At 44.8% G+C, this 10,922-nt stretch overlaps 1 long non-coding RNA gene across 1 annotated transcript; it reads right to left on the bottom strand.

Annotated features, from left to right (window-relative positions):
- Positions 1 to 543: 543 nt before the first annotated feature.
- LOC125906584 (uncharacterized) lies at positions 544 to 10,316 on the bottom strand. The gene is made up of 2 exons (XR_007451945.1): positions 9,739 to 10,316; positions 544 to 2,086 (listed from the first exon to the last, which is right to left on the bottom strand). It is a non-coding gene; the product is annotated as an uncharacterized LOC125906584 (long non-coding RNA).
- Positions 10,317 to 10,922: the final 606 nt, after the last annotated feature.

Raw genomic sequence — 10,922 nt, 5'->3', positions numbered from 1 at the left:
GGGGATTCTAGTGAAATAGCAAAAACTAGTGAAACGAAAGCCTTTGCACCGCACGCTCTGTTGTAGTTTGACATGAATACGGCCGTTTGCAATACGACACAGTTCACGATTCATACAGGTTGGCGAATGTCAAATGAATGTATCTTGAAAATGTCTTCATGTAAAATGACATTTTTTGACGGGAATGTCAAATGACAGAGCGAGATGAGAATGGGAAGCTTCAAATCGAATGAATGTTTACAATTTTATGTCGATGAACGTCACCGTTCGCAACACTGCTTGAAACCTATCATGAACCCATACATACCCTGGAACCTATCATGAATGCAAACCTACTCTAGAACCTATCATGAACCCATGCCGGTTTTGGTACAGTAACGGACATTAAGATAGGACCCTTTTTTTTCAATGCACCGTGCACTTGTTTTGCCACGTTACTCGTGTTTGTGTGTGTGTATGTGTGTATTTGTGTGTGTATGTGTGTGTGTGAGTGTGTGTGTGTGTGTGTGTGTTTGTGTGTGTGTGTGTGTGTTTGTGTGTGTGTGTGTGTAGTAGTAGTAGAAAGTGAGTGTGCTTTTTAATGTGTATTTGCAAGTGCGCGGGTTTGTGTCTGAAAAACATAGCTTGCCATGATGTCATATTGCGTTGAAATTATTCTTATTATGTGTGTTATCATGTGAAACATTGTGCGTTTACACTTGGATAAAAACTAAAGTTTGCATCGACAGCAGCCCTTGTTCCTCGGACGAAAACGCAGGTGTGCTGTTTCATGAATGTGAATGCGACACCGGTGCGAAATGGACACACGCACAATATCAATGAACTCGGCATTCTCTCACAGGTGTTTCTCCAGTGCACGCCATTGAAAGGCCTTCGTGCATCTCTGCGTTGCACGTTGTGTGCGAATGGTAAACTTTGTGCGTGCATTGAGCTGGCGCGCAGTTGTTCTTTTCAATGGGCGTTTTGTTTCATGAGCGCGGCAGTATTCTGTTCTCGATTTTGAAGGGAAGACGCTTACTCGCGTACTCGTTGATAGTTTTTATCCATGCGATGTTTTCGCTGCTCGACAACGATGTAATTCATCGCGTATAGAAGTAGAACGCAGGCAGAGCACGGGATCAGCCGTGTCCAAGTTTTTAACCAGCGCGTTCTTGACGGTCCAAGCAAGCAATGTTAGTAACAATGGGTCGAGGTAAACGTTGTACCGATTATCAGCGCCATATGTAAAAGCGAATGGCTGCTGCTGGCATTAAGCGCAAAAGGATCGAGTTCGTAATGGAACGATCGCGCACTTTTGTGGCAAACGCGCTTCGGACAACCGAAACGTGCTTAGACAACTGAAACGCGCTTGGACAACCGAAACGCGCAAGTCAACCGGACGTCCTCAGAAGACCACGGCGAAAGAAGACCGTAACATTGTTAATATATCGAAAACACACTGATCGCGAGGGCGGTGGTCCTGCTTATCACACCAAAAACCTAACCCAAAACACAAAAAAGCTACTTACAAATCTATCCGAAACGACCTACTTGTGAAACAAACACACACATCAATACACATTCAAACATACATCCACACACACACACACACACACATGCACACACACACATACACACACACACATACACACACACACATACACACACATACACACACACACAAACACAAACACATACAAACCACACATAAACTTGGCCCAACGGGTGCACGGTGCGTTAAAAACCCAATGCCCTATCTTTCTGTCCGATACTGTACCTATCATGAGACCATACTGGTCCTGGTTTCGATTATGAACCTATACCTGCCCTGGAACCTATCATGAACCCATACCTTCCCTAGAACCTATCATAAAATCATACCGGTCTTGAAACCTATCATGAACCCACACTGGTCCTGGAATCTATTATGAACTTATATCGATCTTCGAACCTATCACAAACCCATACAGGACCTGGAACCTATCATGAACCCATACATGCCCTGTAACCTATCATGAACTCATACCGATCCTTGAATCTATCATGAACCCATACATGTCCTAGAATCTATCATGTACCCATACAGGACCTGGAACCTATGATTAACCTATATCGGTCTTGGAACCTATCATCAACCCATACTGATCCTTGATTCGATTATGAACTCATACCTGCCCTGGAACCTATCATGAAATCATACCGGTCTTGGAACCTATCATGAACCCATACATGCCCTGGAACCTATCTTGAACCCATACATGCCCTGTAACCTATCATGAACCCATACCTTCCCTAGAACCTGTCATGAAATCATATCGGTCTTGAAACCTATCATGAACCCATACATACCCTGGAACCTATCATGAATGCATACCTACCCTAGAACCTATCATGAGCCCATGCCGGTTTTGGGACCTATCATGAACCCATACTGGTCCTGGTTTCGATTATGAAACTATACCTGCCCTGGAACCTATCATGAAATCATACCGGTCCTGGAACCTATCATGAACCCATACAGGTTCTGGAACCTATCATGCACTTATACTGGACCTGACACTGATATTGAAGCCATACCGGATTTGGAACTGACACTAGTCCCATACCAGTCCTAGAACTATAGATAAATTTATTTTAGTCCTGGAACTGAAGGTAAACCTATAAAAGACCTGGAACTGATTCTGAACCCATACCGGTCCTGGAATTGATCATGAACCCATACAAATCCAGAAATAGCTCTCGATTACATCGCAGGCACCACCCGGGTAAGGAAATCATTGCGAGAAAACTCATCCAAATTGTCCGCTTTTTTGCCTACCTTTGTTGCTATGATCCATTGTTCGACCACCGAGATGTGCGACGCTATCAAAGAATTTTCTCCAACATCGCGACTAACACACACACGCACCAACACCAACTAGCTCTTGACAAAGCACGTCCGGGCTTGGTAAAACGCGTCCGCTCGACTCGAGAGGTTGTACAGAAAAGGAAGCTCATCTCGTTCGTCGTCGCCAACGGCTCCCAGGTGCTGGTGGTGGTGTCGATGATGTTGGTAGTAGTGATGGGCGTTTCGGAGCGCACCAACGGTTCCGGAGCCGTTGGTGCGGAGCCGGCTCCGGAGCTGTTGGTGCGGAGCCGGCTTCGCAGCCATTGGTGCGGTCCGGGAAAAAGTCGGAGCCGGCTCCGGAGCCGTTAGTCCGGAGCCGGCTCCGGAGCCGTTGGTGCGCTTGTTCCGCACTGTAACCCATTCGTTTTCATACGAAATAGATTGCATACTTGAACTTGTTTGCAATGATGGTTAGGAATTCTTATTTGGCGTCCATGTATTAGAGCAATCTTCACCCATATTATATAATCCCACTTGCTTTTCTACTTGTATCATATTTACCTTACCACTACGCTCGCACTTGGCAGAGTTTAGCGTTAAGCGTCTCAACTAAATCGCCGGCTCCGGAGCCGTTAGTCCGGAGCCGGCTCCGGAGCCGTTGGTGCGCTTGTTCCGCACTGTAACCCATTCGTTTTCATACGAAATAGATTGCATACTAGAACTTGTTTGCAATGATGGTTAGGAATTCTTATTTGGCGTCCATGTATTAGAGCAATCTTCACCCATATTATTTAATCCCACTTGCTTTTCTACTTGTATCATATTTACCTTACCACTACGCTCGCACTTGGCAGAGTTTAGCGTTAAGCGTCTCAACTAAATCGCATTTCAGTATCTCAAATTTAAGAGCAAATTCTTTCATGAGGGTTTCAAAGCCTGCATCTAGTATCGCTTTGCATTTACCCAAATCATTCATCCCTACATTCTTTTTGTCACACGCGTCACAACAGAAAACGATGTTAGTCGATTCATTGATCATACGCGCAGCCATTCTACTAACTTTCGTACAATCTGCGTGAAAGCCTTGGACGCAACCCACACACACCAACGGACAGTCACCGGCAAGTATGTGTCTTTTACGCACTCCATGACACGTACCTTACCTTACACTTAACAGCACAAGAATATCACACACATAGGCAAATAAATATAAAAATATCAGAACGCATCCGTAAGTGACGCTTCTTCGTTGACTCAAAAGCTACACACAACAAATTAAAACGTAAACAAATATTTATCCTTTTACCATCAAACTATATATTAATTACCACACCCATTCAGTTAGCGTCATAATAACAACAACTGATTGGATGCTTCTCGTCAAATTCACACTTAAAAACCCGATTCAACACGGAGCTACAGATGCACAGACACACTCTACATTTGTCAACTGTCAACTGACTTCTTGAACTCAGAAGAAGAAAAGCGTTCAAACCTCTTGTTGAGTGAAACCACAAAACGAGTAGATTCAGGTAACTGCTTCGAAACAGACTTATTATGGAACACCGATTGCCCAAACTTTCCCGACAGTTATCCTATGGCTGTTAGACGAATGGAAGCGTTAGAAAGAAGATTCGTTCAAAATTCGGCATTAGAAGAAAAAGTCAGACTACTGTCATTAAACGAAATTCATTCGTGTCGCTACCGTCAGGGCTGATGCAATGACATGAAATGTAAACAATGTAGTCTGAATGTCATTTGACATTTTTTGAACAACACAAATCGATACGATCGGAGGATTATGAAGTGTATCGTCGCTGAATATGGGGATTCTAGTGAAATAGCAAAAACTAGTGAAACGAAAGCCTTTGCACCGCACGCTCTGTTGTAGTTTGACATGAATACGGCCGTTTGCAATACGACACAGTTCACGATTCATACAGGTTGGCGAATGTCAAATGAATGTATCTTGAAAATGTCTTCATGTCAAATGACATTTTTTTACGGGAATGTCAAATGACAGAGAGAGATGGGAATGGGAAGCTTCAAATCGAATGAATGTTTACAATTTTATGTCGATGAACGTCACCGTTCGCAACACTGCTTGAAACCTATCATGAACCCATACATACCCTGGAACCTATCATGAATGCAAACCTACTCTAGAACCTATCATGAACCCATGCCGGTTTTGGTACCTATCATGAGCCCATACTGGTCCTGGTTTCGATTATGAACCTATACCTGCCCTGGAACCTATCATAAAATCATACCGGTCTTGAAACCTATCATGAACCCACACTGGTCCTGGAATCTATTATGAACCTATACCGATCTTCGAACCTATCACAAACCCATACAGGACCTGGAACCTATCATGAACCCATACATGCCCTGTAACCTATCATGAACTCATACCTTCCCTAGAACTTATCATGAATCCATACAAGTCCTGGAACCTATCATGAACCCATACCGATCCTTGAATCTATCATGAACCCATACATGTCCTAGAATCTATCATGTACCCATACAGGACCTGGAACCTATGATTAACCTATATCGGTCCTGGAACCTATCATCAACCCATACTGATCCTTGATTCGATTATGAACTCATACCTGCCCTGGAACCTATCATGAAATCATACCGGTCTTGGAACCTATCATGAACCCATACATGCCCTGGAACCTATCTTGAACCCATACATGCCCTGTAACCTATCATGAACCCATACCTTCCCTAGAACCTATCATGAGCCCATGCCGGTTTTGGGACCTATCATGAACCCATACTGGTCCTGGTTTCGATTATGAACCTATACCTGCCCTGGAACCTATCATGAAATCATACCGGTCCTGGAACCTATCATGAACCCATACAGGTCCTGGAACCTATCATGCACTTATACTGGACCTGACACTGATATTGAAGCCATACCGGATTTGGAACTGACACTAGTCCCATACCAGTCCTAGAACTATAGATAAATTTATTTTAGTCCTGGAACTGAAGGTAAACCTATAAAAGACCTGGAACTGATTCTGAACCCATACCGGTCCTGGAATTGATCATGAACCCATACAAATCCAGAAATAGCTCTCGATTACATTTATTTTCAGGAGCAATACCTGGAACTGTTCCGGATTTGGACATTTGGACATTTCGACATTTGGACCGGTGCGGGTATGTCTGCGATACAATACCAGTCTCCTCGCATCGTCACTACCACAGGTGTGTATCTCTGTTGGCACCGTTCATACTTTGCGCCATTGTTCAGCGTGTTGTGCCCATGCTTTCGACAGGTGAGATAAAACACGTGGATCACCTGTAGAATTTCAAATAAACCGTTACACACCTTATCCAAATGCTTTTCATCACGATCCGAAGGTAAGGCATGCGTGTGGAGAATACTGTTTGCATGGAGATTTCACATTTTAAACTTTATTATGTTAGATGGATGGAGCAGCAACATGCTTACAGGAGATTTAGCTTTTGTTTGAGAAAATATAATTTAAGAAAAAATATCATTTTTAACTCTTCAGTATGCTTTGTGTCTATTACCGTTGAGGTTTAAGAAAAAACTGAAAAATGTCCAAATATTTAATATGATTGTTATTTCCCTAATGTTGGGTTCGAATGTGATCGGGGATGAAAATATTAATTAAAATTAATAAAAATCATCAAACAACAGTTGCTTTTCAGGTGCCTCACAAGAGACACACCTTTGTAGTTGAACTCATCTTTATTGGTAATTCACATCGTTCGTCATGGCACATCGGGTGTCTCAAAAACGGGCTCAATTCGCATCTTACAATTATCTTACGATTCGTCCGCTTGGCGCTGCTTGCGCGCAATGGATTCGTCGTCGCTAGCCGCCTGCTGGTCGGCAGCGGCGCGGCGTACCGGGTGCGGCGAGAACAAACCGCTGCGCGCGTCTTCCCACTCCACCGCCGCCATGTCGTCCAGCTGGGGCATCACCGTCTCGCGCCCCGTGCGCCCGGATCGCCGCAGCTGCCCGCCTGCCGCCGTCGATGTGCCGATCGTACTATGCCGACGATGCCGGATCGCGCCCAAACCACTACCCGTCTGCCACGCCGGTGTCGGCGGGGACCCCATTGTCGCGCTACGGCCCGCGGCACCCATCGGCGGGGGCGCCATTGTCGCGCAGCGGCCCGTGGCACCCATCGGCGGGGGGTCGACGATCACCAAAATCGTGTCGGGCCGCGAGTTGGCCTCACTGTAGTAACGCTGGATCAAGCGCGACCTCACGTTGTCCTGCTGCATCACTACCGGGCGCCTAAAGGATGCTGATGCGTGCACCGGCCCTGCCCCGTTCTGCCCGTTCTGCCCTACCGTTCTGCGCGTCTGTGGGCGCGCCGGTGTGCGCGCCGGTTGCCCGCCGCCCATCGACAAATTCATCGGCTGCTGCTCCGGGGACGCCGGCAGCGGCGGAATGGGTGAGGCCGAAACCGCCGGCCCGTCCTCCGTTTCCATCGTCGAGATTGACATAGCCGGCCGGTCCAGCTCGTAAAAGCTCGGCGACGCCAAATCAAACTTATCGTTCGACGAATCCGAGCCGGTGGCGTCTGTGTGAATTTGTGTGGTTAGAAAATGGGCGGGAAAGTGGACCGGGCACCACCCGGGCAGGGAAATCATTGCGAGAAAACTCATCCAAATTGTCCGCTTTTTTGCCTACCTTTGTTGCTATGATCCATTGTTCGACCACCGAGATGTGCGACGCTATCAAAGAATTTTCTCCAACATCGCGACTAACACACACACGCACCAACACCAACTAGCTCTTGACAAAGCACGTCCGGGCTTGGTAAAACGCGTCCGCTCGACTCGAGAGGTTGTACAGAAAAGGAAGCTCATCTCGTTCGTCGTCGCCAACGGCTCCCAGGTGCTGGTGGTGGTGTCGATGGTGTTGGTGGTAGTGATGGGCGTTTCGGAGCGCACCAACGGTTCCGGAGCCGTTGGTGCGGAGCCGGCTTCGCAGCCATTGGTGCGGTCCGGGAAAAAGTCGGAGCCGGCTCCGGAGCCGTTAGTCCGGAGCCGGCTCCGGAGCCGTTGGTGCGCTTGTTCCGCACTGTAACCCATTCGTTTTCATACGAAATAGATTGCATACTAGAACTTGTTTGCAATGATGGTTAGGAATTCTTATTTGGCGTCCATGTATTAGAGCAATCTTCACCCATATTATTTAATCCCACTTGCTTTTCTACTTGTATCATATTTACCTTACCACTACGCTCGCACTTGGCAGAGTTTAGCGTTAAGCGTCTCAACTAAATCGCATTTCAGTATCTCAAATTTAAGAGCAAATTCTTTCATGAGGGTTTCAAAGCCTGCATCTAGTATCGCTTTGCATTTACCCAAATCATTCATCCCTACATTCTTTTTGTCACACGCGTCACAACAGAAAACGATGTTAGTCGATTCATTGATCATACGCGCAGCCATTCTACTAACTTTCGTACAATCTGCGTGAAAGCCTTGGACGCAACCCACACACACCAACGGACAGTCACCGGCAAGTATGTGTCTTTTACGCACTCCATGACACGTACCTTACCTTACACTTAACAGCACAAGAATATCACACACATAGGCAAATAAATATAAAAATATCAGAACGCATCCGTAAGTGACGCTTCTTCGTTGACTCAAAAGCTACACACAACAAATTAAAACGTAAACAAATATTTATCCTTTTACCATCAAACTATATATTAATTACCACACCCATTCAGTTAGCGTCATAATAACAACAACTGATTGGATGCTTCTCGTCAAATTCACACTTAAAAACCCGATTCAACACGGAGCTACAGATGCACAGACACACTCTACATTTGTCAACTGTCAACTGACTTCTTGAACTCAGAAGAAGAAAAGCGTTCAAACCTCTTGTTGAGTGAAACCACAAAACGAGTAGATTCAGGTAACTGCTTCGAAACAGACTTATTATGGAACACCGATTACCCAAACTTTCCCGACAGTTATCCTATGGCTGTTAGACGAATGGAAGCGTTAGAAAGAAGATTCGTTCAAAATTCGGCATTAGAAGAAAAAGTCAGACTACTGTCATTAAACGAAATTCATTCGTGTCGCTACCGCCAGGGCTGATGCAATGACATGAAATGTAAACAATGTAGTCTGAATGTCATTTGACATTTTTTGAACAACACAAATCGATACGATCGGAGGATTATGAAGTGTATCGTCGCTGAATATGGGGATTCTAGTGAAATAGCAAAAACTAGTGAAACGAAAGCCTTTGCACCGCACGCTCTGTTGTAGTTTGACATGAATACGGCCGTTTGCAATACGACACAGTTCACGATTCATACAGGTTGGCGAATGTCAAATGAATGTATCTTGAAAATGTCTTCATGTCAAATGACATTTTTTTACGGGAATGTCAAATGACAGAGAGAGATGGGAATGGGAAGCTTCAAATCGAATAAATGTTTACAATTTTATGTCGATGAACGTCACCGTTCGCAACACTGCTTGAAACCTATCATGAACCCATACATACCCTGGAACCTATCATGAATGCAAACCTACTCTAGAACCTATCATGAACCCATGCCGGTTTTGGTACCTATCATGAGCCCATACTGGTCCTGGTTTCGATTATGAACCTATACCTGCCCTAGAACCTATCATAAAATCATACCGGTCTTGAAACCTATCATGAACCCACACTGGTCCTGGAATCTATTATGAACTTATACCGATCTTCGAACCTATCACAAACCCATACAGGACCTGGAACCTATCATGAACTCATACCTTCCCTAGAACTTATCATGAATCCATACAAGTCCTGGAACCTATCATGAACCCATACCGATCCTTGAATCTATCATGAACCCATACATGTCCTAGAATCTATCATGTACCCATACAGGACCTGGAACCTATATCGGTCCTGGAACCTATCATCAACCCATACTGATCCTTGATTCGATTATGAACTCATACCTGCCCTGGAACCTATCATGAAATCATACCGGTCTTGGAACCTATCATGAACCCATACATGCCCTGGAACCTATCTTGAACCCATACATGCCCTGTAACCTATCATGAACCCATACCTTCCCTAGAACCTGTCATGAAATCATATCGGTCTTGAAACCTATCATGAACCCATACATACCCTGGAACCTATCATGAATGCATACCTACCCTAGAACCTATCATGAGCCCATGCCGGTTTTGGGACCTATCATGAACCCATACTGGTCCTGGTTTCGATTATGAACCTATACCTGCCCTGGAACCTATCATGAAATCATACCGGTCCTGGAACCTATCATGAACCCATACAGGTCCTGGAACCTATCATGCACTTATACTGGACCTGACACTGATATTGAAGCCATACCGGATTTGGAACTGACACTAGTCCCATACCAGTCCTAGAACTATAGATAAATTTATTTTAGTCCTGGAACTGAAGGTAAACCTATAAAAGACCTGGAACTGATTCTGAACCCATACCGGTCCTGAAATTGATCATGAACCCATACAAATCCAGAAATAGCTCTCGATTACATTTATTTTCAGGAACAATACCTGGAACTGTTCCGGATTTGGACATTTGGACATTTCGACATTTGGACCGGTGCGGGTATGTCTGCGATACAATACCAGTCTCCTCGCATCGTCACTACCACAGGTGTGTATCTCTGTTGGCACCGTTCATACTTTGCGCCATTGTTCAGCGTGTTGTGCCCATGCTTTCGACAGGTGAGATAAAACACGTGGATCACCTGTAGAATTTCAAATAAACCGTTACACACCTTATCCAATTGCTTTTCATCACGATCCGAAGGTAAGGCATGCGTGTGGAGAATACTGTTTGCATGGAGATTTCACATTTTAAACTTTATTATGTTAGATGGATGGAGCAGCAACATGCTTACAGGAGATTTAGCTTTTGTTTGAGAAAATATAATTTAAGAAAAAATATCATTTTTAACTCTTCAGTATGCTTTGTGTCTATTACCGTTGAGGTTTAAGAAAAAACTGAAAAATGTCCAAATATTTAATATGATTGTTATTTCCCTAATGTTGGGTTCGAATGTGATCGGGGATG

The sequence above is a fragment of the Anopheles coluzzii genome, chromosome 2, assembly GCF_943734685.1.
Source record: "Anopheles coluzzii chromosome 2, AcolN3, whole genome shotgun sequence".
Classification (NCBI taxonomy): domain Eukaryota; kingdom Metazoa; phylum Arthropoda; class Insecta; order Diptera; family Culicidae; genus Anopheles; species Anopheles coluzzii.
The sequence above is the reverse complement of the archived record's forward strand: the minus strand, read 5'-3'. Positions and strand labels throughout refer to the sequence as shown.